The 13,814-nt window shown below is 37.4% G+C and overlaps 1 protein-coding gene across 1 annotated transcript in view; it reads left to right on the top strand.

Moving 5' to 3' along the window:
- Positions 1 to 13,814, top strand: part of LOC126418501 (merlin) — a 176,364-nt gene that overhangs the window by 126,754 nt on the left and 35,796 nt on the right. The window lies entirely within an intron of this gene.

Below are 13,814 nucleotides of genomic sequence, written 5' to 3'. Positions count from 1 at the left end.
ACCAGAATTGCTCATTTTTCTTCTGAATTTTAGAACTTCAGTGATGTGAAGAGAGTGTCCCCATATCAGCAGTCCATACTGAAAGAGTCCAAAATAAATAACTCTTAAATATTCTTTTGTCTCCAGGCTTCTCAGTTTCCACATTAAATACGTAACTCGAGACACTTTTGTGCAGGTATGGTTGATGGGTGTTTCCCACATTAACTTAGAGTCTACATGGATTCCTATAATTTAATTGCTTTCACCTCTACCTCTTTTGACAATCCTAGTATAATCTGTTGGTTTTTATCAGGATTGCAAAGCAGTGTATTTGATGAGAACCATTTTAGTGCTTCTTCCAGGCCATCTTGCATCATATCTTGCAGAACTGATATGTTCTCATGCTGAGCAAGCAAAGTTGTGTCATCAGCATAACAAATAACAGTATTGGGGATACAATGGGGTAAATCATTGACTGCAATTATAAAAAAGAAGGGCCCAAGGACAAAACCTTGTGGGACTCGTGTCTTAACTTCTAGCAATTGTGAGTCTTTGTTTCTGACAGAGGCAAACTGCTTCCTATTGTTTAGGTATGATTCAATTACTGCCAATGCAGAGACTTATACACCATAGAATTTGAGTTTATCAAGTAAGATATCATGAGAAATGCAGTCAAATGCCTTACTTAAATCACATAAAAGATGTGAGGCTTTATTTTTATTCTCGAAGGCTGTTATTACTTCATTCACAATTGAAAGAACAGCAGTGGCGGTATTTCTTCCCTTGCGGAAGCCAAATTGACTATTAGAGAGTAAGTTATGCGACTCAAAGTAGTAGTTTAGTTGGTTATAAATAAGAGATTCAAATATTTTCGAGAAAATGGGAACTATTGAAACTGGTCAGCAATTTTTGAAATCATGTTTGTCCCCTTTTTTATACAGTGGGATAACTTTCAATATTTTTAGAGTTGTAGGATAGACTCCAAACTCTAGATACCTATTAAACAGAAAGGCCAATGGTTCATTAACACTTTCGCTGCGGCTGACGCTTGTAAGCGTCACAACAAGCCATGAGCCAGTGCGGCTGACGCTTATAAGCGTCCGCGCTCACTGTCGGATTACTCAGTCTAGTTGCAGTGTCTAAGCTAGCATCACAGCGTGTAAACTTTTATTTTGTGTGGTCAGTTATCGAAGGTATATTGTTTGCAATGGCGGCTAATGAACATTTGAATGACGCCTGTGAGACCCCTATAGGGTTCAGACAGCAAACAGACTTTAAAACATGACCACAATACAGTCGAAGCTTATTTGAAGTAATGCATCTAAGGTGTCATCATTGAGCCGGTATAGAACATGATCCTACAGATCTTACAAGGTCTTGACGTCAGCTTGTAGCTCAGGTGGGCTTAGGAGCGTCGGTTACGAGCGGTACTTGCCGTTTCGGAGTGTTACCGGCCCGCACTCGCACGTTGCCGGGTCGCACTGGAGAGTTGCGCGCCTGCACCGATGCCGCAGCGAAAGTGTTAATTATGTGCACTGTTTTTTTTTTTTAATTATGTAATTGGACAACCAAGAGTAGTCCATGCTCTTGGAGTTTGAGAACTTTGCCACTACTTTTGTAATCTCAGTGGGTGTGATTGTCCTCCATTTAAAGGTATTGTTTGCAGGTTGTTGTTGCTCAAGTAGATCACTTGCATTAGTGTTTGTTGTTTCAATTTTGTTCCTAATATCACTTACAGAGTCCATGAAAAAACGATTAACTTTATGTGGGTCAAGAGCTACGCTATGTTCATCATTCCTGCAGTGCTCTTGTGCAACAACATTCCATGCAGCTTTGCACTTATTAGGAGCCCCTTCAATGTATCTTTCGTATGCTGTTCTTTTTGCCATTCTGAGCTTAGTTCTGTAGGTTCTCTTACATTCAAGATACGCTTTGTACAATTCATCTTTCTGCTCCATTCCATATTTAAGAGAATTTTTACAACGATAACATATTTTCCCTCATATTGGTAAGTTCATCTGTGTACCACTTGATGTTTTTCTTTATAGGTTGGATTTTATGACTGATTTTTGTAAGAGGAGAACAATAATACCATAAATCTAAATAAATTTTAATGAAGTTCACAAAAGCAGTTTGTTTTACTTATTCCCACTTGACAGTTATATATACAGTCCACTTAATATCTCCGAGTTTCTGAATGAACTGGTTTACTACTTCTTCCTTCTGCCCTCTAACCCACGTTACCTTTTCGTTAGCATTGGCACCTGTGTTGGAGGGGAGTCCTTCAGTTTTGTTTTGGTTGAGTGTGAGGAGTATTGGATCATGGTCTGCAAATCCCCGAACTACAATACTGGCAAGTGTACAAATCCCTATCATAGTTAACAATGATGTTATCTATACATGCTCCATCATGTGTGGCATTTCTATGTGTGGCATTTCTATTGCTACAATACAGATTGAACATTCTGAGGAGGTTAAAAAAATACTTTGTGTCTTGCTTGCAATCATTTCCCATTTCTATATTGAAATCCCCACAGATAGCAATTTTTTATTTAGATTTTAACAACTTTTCCATTATTAATTCAAATTTCTCAAAGAAAACACACGTCACCACTTGGTGATCTGTAGAGACTTAATAATTAGGTTATGAGCCACAAGATTTACACAGGTGAATTCCCTATCCATATCGGAACAGTATGGGCTAATATCAATTTTTCTGAATATTGTCCCCTCTTTAACAAAAATGCCTGCCCCTGCCCCCCCCCCCCCCCCCCCACCATTTTTTTTTTTTTCACTTCCCGACACATTACATCTGCAGCAACATATCCCTGAGAAATAAAGCAATCTACCTCATTACTCCTCAGCCAGTGCCAAACAATGTCTACTTTCTTATCAATGTAGAAATGCTCCAGTTCCAATTTATTCCTAATGCTACATAAATTCACTTGCATCACAGTTAGTGTTTTGTTAATATGAGAAAGTTTTTTAGTCATGTTCTGTGTCATGTCCTGTTCTGTGTCCTGGTGAGGCTCCAAAAATCCTTGAGAAGCTTCTACATTTCGATTACTTTCACGATTTTTATTTAGAGAAGATATGTTTGATTTGTCACCCCCTACAGACAGTATCAGTTTCCCTTATTTTCAATTATTTTACAGATGTCAACAAGCATTTTACTAAAAGTCACTGACCCAAGTCTATTTAAATGAACACCATCTCTCCCCAGACATTTGTCACTCAGGAATTTGTTTGGGTCAACGAAAATTGCATCAAGTTCATCGCACTGTTCCCTAATGCCACTGTTTAAATTGTTTATGTGAGTATTACTCACCAATCTTCTTTGTAAAATTCCACTGATTACCAGTCTTGAGCCTATATAAAGATTATTGGCACAGCGAATTATGTTTCGTGTTTCATTTATTATTTCTTACTGGCTGTTGCTTCGTAATGAATTTGTCCCTGCATGTATTATAACAGCTTTGAAATTTGTCTTAGGACCACCATTATTTCTGGTGTTAGAATCATGCTTTTTGACATTTTAAAAATATTTTGCGAGTTGTTGGGGTTGAATGCCAGGGCGAACATTGATATCACAGTTTGGAACTACCACATTTTTCAGTATGGAGTCGCCAATAACGAGAAATTCATTTTCGTCAACCTGTTTTGATGAGATCCCGATATTTTCGAGTTTGTTCTTTTTCTTGTACGTAACTGTTTTCCAAGTGTATTTGTTTACACATTTTCCACTCGATAAGTCCTCTGCGTCTTTTTTCACTGAAACTTGCACATGAGAATCATCCTTGTTTTGTATTGGCAGCATTGGTGTGTTTTATGAGCTTTTCCAGAGTTCTTGGCAATGGAGATAAGTAAGCATGATCTTCAATGTACCCCCCAAAGGAAAATGTCACAGGGCATTAGGTCAGATGACCTGATAGGCAAAGGGAACTGCATTACTCCCAATCCAGTGATGCAGAAGTTCGTCATTTGGGTAGTGATAATGAAAACAACCATGGACTGTTTTTAAATACCCTGCACACCAAATTTTCCCTCACCCTCACCACAATTCCACCTGGCATACTGGGTTGACCGTTAACTTTTCTGTTTACAAAGGCAACCTGCATCCCTAAACTGTGGATACTAAAATACACTCTGTTTAAGTGGCAGTTCTTTTCCACAATTCCTTGTGAATGCACACTGTGCTGTAGTAACCGATAAACATCTCACTAATTCCTAACACAAAACCTCTTTTCTTGCTTTGTCACCATTTTGTCAAGGCACTGCACTCGTAATGCGAACTGGTGGGCACAAAGCAAACTTGGTGAGTTTACAGTTCTATACATACATCAATATTTGTTCATGTAATATTTTGAAAAATATATAGCTTTGAAAATGAGTGACTCATTTATAGTAGCTCTGTATAGCAAAGTATTCATAAAAATACAAAACACATACTCACTGCTTTTTTCAAAGCTCTTACTGGTATTATAAAAAATCAGAACTCCTCAGGCAAATATATTTCAAAGTAACTTCGTGTTGATGAGAGGTATGACCATAGAATATGATTAAATCTATGGCTTTAGAAATTATCAATTTTTTAAATCAGGATAAATGTGGTAAAACAGAAAAAAGAAGGAAAGCTACATGCACAGCTACTGATGGGAAATAAAAAGTGCTCTTCAAATCCTTAGTCAGGAAGGACACAAGGAAATGGTTAGAAGCAAAAATTGCACTTGTGATCTACCAATTACTTCTGCTGTTATCAACCTTTGTTCTGATAAAGATAAATATCAATTCAAGTGTTTGACACAGTTGGTCCGCCATTTTTCCTGATTTGATCGTTGGTAAGCAGATCTCCTCATATGCTACCCTTTTTTTTTTTTTTTTTTTTTTTTTTTTTTTTTTTTTTTTTTTTTTTTTTTTTTTTTTTTTGTGAAGTAGGTAGAAGGACTTGATAGCAGTTCAGTGACTAGAAACTACACAGGGTTCCCATGCACAACAAAAGATAAAGATATGTGGGATTTCTTTTGCAAAATGCACACAGTATGATGAGCTGTGAAATAAACATAAGTGGTAAATGCTGTTGTTGTAATGGAAGTGAATGGTATAAAAACACAATTCTTAAAATGAGTATTCATCAATGCTCTAGTTTTAGGTGCTGTTAATGGGAAGTAAAAGAAGAGTGGCAGGCATTATGTGATGGAAAACACAGGCTATACATAAAATGCTACAAAAATTACACAAAATGCTAATAAGTGGTTCCAAATCAATATAGGATTATCTTTTTTGTTTTTCTTGGAGTTAACTTGATGATAGTGTACAGTTTTCAATGGCAGTCAGTTTTGCATAACCAGCTGTTTGTGTAAAACATAAACATGAAAGCCTGAAGTGAAAATATGCAAATTTAGTGCAACACTTTAATCAGCAGTTCAGTTATTACTACCCCTGTAGTAATATGTAGAAAGAATTGCTTTGATGATTGTTGCATGCCACTGAAATCATTTTGCACATAAGTAGATTTGTGCGCTCGAGTAAATGGATGCACAATCAGGATTGCTGATTTCACCTAAAAGCACACAGTAGTATAAACTAGGGAAACATTCTTCTTTTGATCTAGTTATTTGTGTCAACCTTTGTGATCTTTCAGTCAAGTGCTTCTGAGAAGTTTGTGTGTTATGTCTGTTACATGCTTACACAGCTGCATCTCTGTACATGTGATGATAGCATTATCTATTAACTTGTTCTGTAAGATTAATGTTAACAGAGTCACAGCAGCTGTAACACCTCATGCTCACTGATTATAATTCTGACAAGTTTACTGAAATTGTGATGCCTAACTTAATAAAAAGTGAGGAACTTGTTTCTTGAGCTGTGTAGCTAATTTCTCTTCAGTAATCAGCACTTGCCCACAAATACTTTTTCCCTGGAAACAGTGGAAGTCTAGCACACCTCTCCCCCCCCCCCTCCCCCCTCCACTCCAAAACTGCCTGACAATAACAAGTCCTCAACTTTAGGAACCGACAGCATCACATCAGCATGTATTTCTGCGGGATCTATGTGTATCTTCTTGATGTGTAGTCTTCCTACAGAGACATTGCCATCATCTCAGTTTTGAGAAATAAAGCATTTCTTGTTTCTCTTAATGGAGTTGTGCTTGTATTCTTAATTGTTCACTTTTATTTCAGGGGAGTTCTTAAGAAAATGACTCAGCAGGCAGTTTCACATCACAAAGACAATAAAAATACTATCATGATACATAATGACGGTGGTGCACTTTAAAGCAACCAAAATGAGAAAATTCCTGATTGGTCCCCCCCCCCCCCCTTTTTTCCAATTGTGGAGAACGTACAGGGTGTATCAAAATGAAACATCTGACCCCCCCCTTTTTTTTTTTTCAATTGCGGAGAACGTACAGGGTGTATCAAAATGAAACATCTGATTTGACACATCTATATTTCTGAACTTAATAAACATGTACAATGAATTTTTGTTATTTGATGAACAGGAAACTAAAACAAATTTTTTTTTCATACCTTTTCATAAGTGTTGAGTATGCCCTCTTGAGATGCTCGGCACATGTCAGTGCGGTATTCAGTTGTTCCCACACTGTCTTGAGTTACAGCTTCCACAGCTGCTGCTATGCGATGTCTCAGTTAATTCATTGTTGTTGGTAACAGAGGCACATAAATCGTCTTTTATAAACCCCTCAAGGTATAACCACATACAGTCAGGTCCGGTGACCTTGGAGGCCAGTAATGTAAGGCTGAATCATTTGGTCCAGTGTGAACAATCCATCGTTCAGTAATCCTTTGATTTAAAAATTCCCGCACTTCTAGATGCCAGTGTGCTACCTAGTGGAAGTTTGCTCTTTCTAACAGTACATTGTTCACGCACATATATCAAATAACATAATAATTATGATTTTTTTTTAAATCAGGTGATTCTTTTTGACATACCCTGTATACTAATAATGCTGCATAAACTACACTCTCTGAACATATAGTAGTACTTGTTGGAGGAAATTGACAGTTCTGCCTTTGATTCTTGAAAAAGATAAGAGTTGTACTTTCAGCCATCAACTATCAGGTCTCTCACTCCTCAGATTCATTACAGTGGAATCTGATAATGAACTACATTCCCCAATCTTACATGCAAATGATGTCTGAAAAAACAAATGAAAATATTCATCACTGTGTGAGACAGTTGGTATTCTTCAACATGTTCATTTTAAAATGGAATTTTCACATACTCTTAAGTTTAGATATCTAGACTTTCTTCCATTATGTTCCCAGGGTCTCGAGAAATGAGTGCATGGGGTTTGATAGTGGTACATTCATCTGATAGGGATGTTAAGCTATACAGCCTCCTTGGTGCTATTTTTGGAAAGCAGGCAGTGTGCCAGTACTGGCTTTCACAGCTTCTCTTCTCTTCTAACAACAAAAACATGACACCACACTACACATGTTCTCATCAGTCAGCTATTGAAGAGAATCACCATTACGGCATATCACATGCAAACTGCCCAAGCATTCTAAACTAGAGAGGATTTAACGTAGGCACAAGCCACACAAAAAATCTTAATTATCACCACTTAGAAAGAAATTTCCAGAACCATTTCTTCTTGCTTTTCTCTTTTGACAAAACAGAAAATAATAAAATTCTCTCCCACAATTTCTGATAAATATTTTAATGACGCAGTGTGTGTTTTTCATTTGGACAAAGAATGTTACACTTCTGTTTGAAGTAGATTTTGATTATATTTTGTCTGTTTTTAATTTTTTGCTTATTTGTACCACATTGTAAGCTCCTCTTATAATTTTCGAAGCTAATGAAGTTGAGTGTTTGATTTTTTAAAGCTCCACCAGAATGTGTGACCAGTTTCAGTGTGAGTACTATAAAAATGCCACAGTAATCAAATGGCATGTGAAACAGTAACTGAGAAGATTTTATATGTGTGTAAATGTGGACAAGAACTTAAGCTGGAATAAACATGTTGTCTTCCTTTCAAAAAAACTAAGTAGTTTTGCATTTGTAATGCAAGTACTAGCTAGTTCCACTTACTTGAATCTGTCATTAGATACAAGATAATTTTCTGGGGAAGTTTAAGTAGTGCATCTTGAATACTGAAACTGCAAAAACAAATTATCTGATACATGTGTGGTGCACAGCAAACAGAGTTTTGTTGCCTGTTATTTCAGAAACTGGAAATGCTAAATGTTCCCTCCAGATACATTTATGAAATTATAATCTTCCTACATGGCCGACAAATGTTAGTTGAAGAGAATCATTTTAACCATACATATAACACACGAAATAAAAATAATTTTATGCTACCTACACACCAGTTGAAATTACATGCATGGACTCCACAGTATATGGGGATGACAACACATAACAAGTTAATGGACAAAAAAATATTTAATATTAAGCCAGAAATTTTAAAAACAAGGCCACAGCTGATTCTGCGATAGAAATGCTGCTATTCAAAAGAAGAATTCATGGAGGGTGAAATGATAATTTGAGCAAGGAGTAATTAAATGTTAGATTTTATTGCATTTATGTATAGCAAAATTGTATTATTGTTGTTGTTATTATGCTGTCTGTCAAGATCAGCTATTCTTTGTTTATAGTGAAATTTTACCCCAATTTGCTGTGTCTCCTGTACCTGATTCAAATGATTTAGATTATGTACATTATGAGACAAATAAACCATGATTCACAATATTTGTTCATTTCATTACAAAACTTTATTAGGCATGGTCATATGAGAAATTGCAAACTCTTACCTTCTTAGCACTTGAAAACCAGTTCACCAAGTCAGTTATGAAGAGGAACCTAAGAGTTTGGATGGGAATCTTAGTAATTGTGTGATTTGGAATTTTTGACACATGCAGAATAGTTCTAGATATGAATGTCACTTTAGGGCTTTCTATTTTTATGAATTAACATATAAGGGCACTTGTAAAACTTTCGTACAACAAATTAAATTAGGCATCAGTAACTTTAACTTAAGTTTCTCCACCCATAGGACTTACCAACATTTTTCTCTAAAGATTGAAAACCTGTATCAATCAAATGTATGTACTCACATAGCTAACATATCTAGGCTTTGTGCCATTGTGTTCACAGTGTCTCCAGAAGTGAGTGCATGTGACATTGTTTGATGATGATTTATCCAATGGATCAGTGGGTTGTCTGAGGCCTTATTATTGTGCCAACTGTGAACAGGTACAGGAATGGCTTTATGTTCGAGTTAGAAGTAAACAAGCTGTATCAAGTGGAAAAAATTCTATTAAATTAATTCTGTTAAAAAAAGTTAAGTCTTTTGCATTTCAGCCTTTCTGTGACTTCTCTATAGTATAAGGGGCGACAAAAAAGTTTCTGTTCAAAGACTGTAGGGTCCAGAATCAGTATCCCATCAGACAAAAGCACCATGAGCATTGAGGCAATCATCCAAGTGACGCATCAGGTTGAAGATACCCGTTTCTTAAAACAGTGTGTCGTGCTTCATAAAGGAGTCTGTAACTGCCTGCTGCACATCCTCATCCAGTGGGAATTGTCAACCTTCCTAGGCCTTTTTTTAAGGCACTGAAGGTCTGATAATCACATAAGGAGAGATCAGGACTATAGGGTGGGTGCTCTAGTGTCTCCCCCTCGAGTTGGCGTAACTTTTGTGTTACGACATTTGCTATAAAGGGACACACGAAATCATGAAACAGCAGTAACTCTTGTCCACAACAGTGGTTTTTACAGAAATGCTGCCCCATATACGTTCTTCATTCTCTAGTGGATGTCTACCAGTGTTTTTCCTTTGGCAGCCGAGAAAAGAACGTTGGTCCTTGTTGGACACATTTGGTAATAATGTCACTATAATTCACATTTCTGCATTTACTGCACCCACATCAGAAAACTTTTTGATTTTAGATATGTTCTTCCATCTCCCAAAATGTACGTCTTCTGATACATTGAAGCTCTGAGCATGTCAATCACCAATCAGAGCAGTGCCCATCTACTAAGCGATTATGAGTTAATGTGACCATAAACAAATTCGTAAGTTATTTAATCCTATTCAACACAAAAGGTACAACTTCTTCAGAAGTGTTCTCTCTCTCTCTCTCTCTCTCTCTCTCTCTCTCTCTCTCTCTCCCCTCTCTCTCTCTCTCTTCCCCCTTCCCCCCCCCCCTCTCCCCCCCCCTACCCCCCCCCCCCCCTCTGTACTGATATTTGTTGTTATAGGAATACTACGTGTGTAACTGCATTGTTATTTATGACAGTCTAGACACTACCACAATAGCTGCAGATCATACACTATGTAGCAAATTTTCCACAGCGTAAAAAAAAATTGCTTTTCTCACCATTTGCTTTGCAGCAAAGATGATATTTTTTCCCCAATGCATCATATCTAATTATTAAGCTCATTAAAATGAGTACTAATAACATTGTTGATATAAGAAAAGAGTCTTCTTAAGCAGCCGTCAAAACGACATCAACCAGAGCACCAGATGACACGAACAAGTTTAAAAACACAATGGAATCTCCAGCTTTTGGAATTTTATACAATCCCTTCATGTCAGAACAGATGGGGATGTGCAGAAAAGAATGGATATGTCCACCATGACAGAGAGTACATTGTGCCACTGTTAGTCTCTCCCTTCATGTTAAACTGACAAAATGAATGAAGGAAAAGTGACTGTCTCTGTGCTTCTGTATGAGCACTGATTTCTCTTTTATCTTATCGTCAATTACTTGCATGAGATGTATGTTGATGGCAGTAGGAAACATTCTGCAGTCTGCCACAAATGTGGGTTCTCTAAACTTTTTCAGTATTGTTTCATGAAAACAGTCTTCTTGCCCTCGGGGATTCTCTTTTGAGTTCACTTGATCAAACCTACTGGATACAAGTTTAGCAGCACACCTCCGAATTGCTTCAATATCTCCCTTTAACCTGATCTGGTGGGAATCCCAAACACTCGAGCAGTACTCAAGAATGGATGACACAAATGTTCTGTACACAGCCTCCCTTATAGGTGACCTACATTTTCCAAGAATTCTCTTACAGTCATTCTCTTTTATGTATGCCTTTCAATGACTCAGTGCTTCTGCTATTCAGTGAGCAGTTTCCTTCACTCCTAAATTATTTAGCTTGTGTATGTGTATGGAGAGCATTCTAGGTAATACTTTTCTGTGACAGGAGTGTCCAGTGACAGGATTCCAATACCTTTGCTAATCTGCCCTGTAACATAAAGTGAGCAGAGGTTTACATGTGTACCACATAGTAAGGTACAAACACCTGGGAGGTACAGTCACTTATTGGTTGTCATCCAGTAGCGTATTATTTGTGAGTGATTTGATGCACTGTGCCTTATTTGTCCAATATTAATTGGCAGTTATCACTGTCATCAATACTTTATTGCAAACAGTAGTTGAATCTGGTAGTTTGTAACATAACAGCAGTTTTTCTTCCTGAAAAGTCCCAGAACATAAGTGATTTGCATATGGGAAAAGCAGTTAAATTATGTTGCCCAGGTGAAAAGTATGTTTTTAATGTCTTATGGGAAATACTGTGGTGACAATCCAGCAAGAAAGGCGAAAGACGAGCCACTGAAAGAAGAAAGATGACAAGTAAATAGCTTAGGAACAGACTACAATTTGTGCAAACTGAACAATTATATTGTATGAGGCTATAACAGATGAATGTACGAAAGAAGGTGTATCCTTGAAAAAGCATAAGAAAGTGAAACTCCATGTGTACTTTCATTTATTCTCCATGGACAAATACAGGATTTGTTTTGGACTGTGGACATATTTTATATTACCTATCATAACTTTGTGGTACAAATGAAAGTATTCTACCCCTCTGAAAGGAATTGCTTGATAGTATAAAACATTTATTGAAAGAAACTCCTTCAAAGCCATTTCAATGCTGCTTCCACTAGATCTTTTTAAATTCTTTGGAAGTTTCTCCACTTAAAACTTCCGGGCTGATAGGCCGTGGTCGAAGTATAAAACTCTCCCCTGACGTTTCGTCTCCGACTGCGGGAGACGAAACGTCAGGGGAGAGTTTTATACTTCGACCGTGGCCTATCAACCCGAAAATTTTAAGTGAGGAGAATACCGGCCATGAAAGCTTACATTGTATGATCTTTGGAAGTTTGTTACAAAATTTGATCCCTATCTAATAGGGGCTGTGTTTGCAGCTTTTGTCTTATGCCTTTCCAGCAATGCCTTGTAGTATTATAAATGTGTACATATCTACACCATTGTATGGCTTGTATTTTAAAATTAGTTTAGCAGTTTTATAAACTTATTAGTGAAGTCTTACTTTTGCACATCACTTTGCAATATAAGTGCCTTTTTGTTATGGATGACTACCCTGTTTCTTATTTGCATGCTTGGCAGCAGCACAGTGCCATTTTTCCACATGCAAGGTATTAGTATGGTAAAGAATAGTAGATCATATTCATTTGCTAATAATTCAGAAATTGTGGCATTGTCCTCATTGAGCAAATTGATTTTCTTATTTTTGGCTTCCCACGAAAGATTTCTGCCTAACATAATGTCAGCGGATAGTTCAGTTTCATTTCTGAACCATCATCAGACACAATATTCCATTGCACTCCGTCAGCCTGGTGGTGTATTTGAACTTGTTTTACCAAAGTTTAAGCTTAAGCGGTTATTTTGGAAGTACTTCTTCAAGCCAAGTAAGACATCAGAAACATTTAAAGGCCAGACTTTTTATGTCATCTGCTTAGTTAAGTACCTTGCTATTGTGCATTGTGGGTAGATCATTAACATATTGACTGCCATGAGGTTGCTGCTGCTCACAGCAGAGCCTTACACCTCAGGCCATGTGCACATTGCTGGCGACAGCAGAGCCTCACGCCAAGGCCTGTTCTTGTCTGGCCTGGCAGTGAAACATCCATCACTACACTTGTAGCAGTTCGTGTGTTAATATACAATATGAACAATAAAGGCTGTACTGACCCCTGGGACACACACCACACTTTAAAGTAGCTAGATTTGAATTGTACCCCGTAATAATGATACCCACTTTGTGTGTGACTAGTGTTACCTAGTAGCTGTTTTGCAGACATGATTGTAAGAGGCTTTAGCTACTCCTCTAATACCATAAGATTCCAGTTTATCAAGTATCAGCTAATAAAATACTTTGCCAAATGCGTGTGATATATCTAGAAATAAACATGCCACCCTTTCTGTCTCATCTAATTTCATTAACAGTGTATGCACTAGCTCACATATCACAGACGATATTAAGTAGCCTTTCCTAAAAGTGTTTTAGGTTTCTCGTAACACTTTTCCTTTGACAAGAATATGGAAAGGATAGATTGCTACTTACCACAAGAGCAGCCATTGGATCACAGACTGGCACAATGAAAAATAATGCTAGAAATATTTCAGCTTTCAGGCCATTCGTGCTAGAAATATTTCAGCTTTCAGGTCAAGTCTTCTTGGGAAGTAGAAAACACACACACATTCACTGAAACATATCTCAGACACACAGTCTACATGCCTCCTCCTTACCCCTGCGACCTGATTGCTGCTCACGTCAGACGCAGTCATAGTTCGGCTCCCGTGCCCTTAGACAGTGGCCACATATGCGTGAATTGTCCTTGTGTGAATATGTGTGTGTTTTGTATTTCGGGAGAATGCTCTTTCTGTATTTTTTAGCTATGACATTCAATATTGTACAGTATATGTGCTACTTGCTATTCAGATTGTCACTGACTGTCTGACAAGGAAATGTTATTTCCCATCTGTGGTCGTATGTGGCACTGACACATAGTTTAATGTTTGTGGTATTATGAAACAGACATGTCTGA

Source organism: Schistocerca serialis, chromosome 9 (assembly GCF_023864345.2).
Source record: "Schistocerca serialis cubense isolate TAMUIC-IGC-003099 chromosome 9, iqSchSeri2.2, whole genome shotgun sequence".
NCBI lineage: Eukaryota > Metazoa > Arthropoda > Insecta > Orthoptera > Acrididae > Schistocerca > Schistocerca serialis.
Note: the sequence above shows the minus strand (reverse complement) of the source record. Positions and strands in the feature narration are given on the sequence as shown.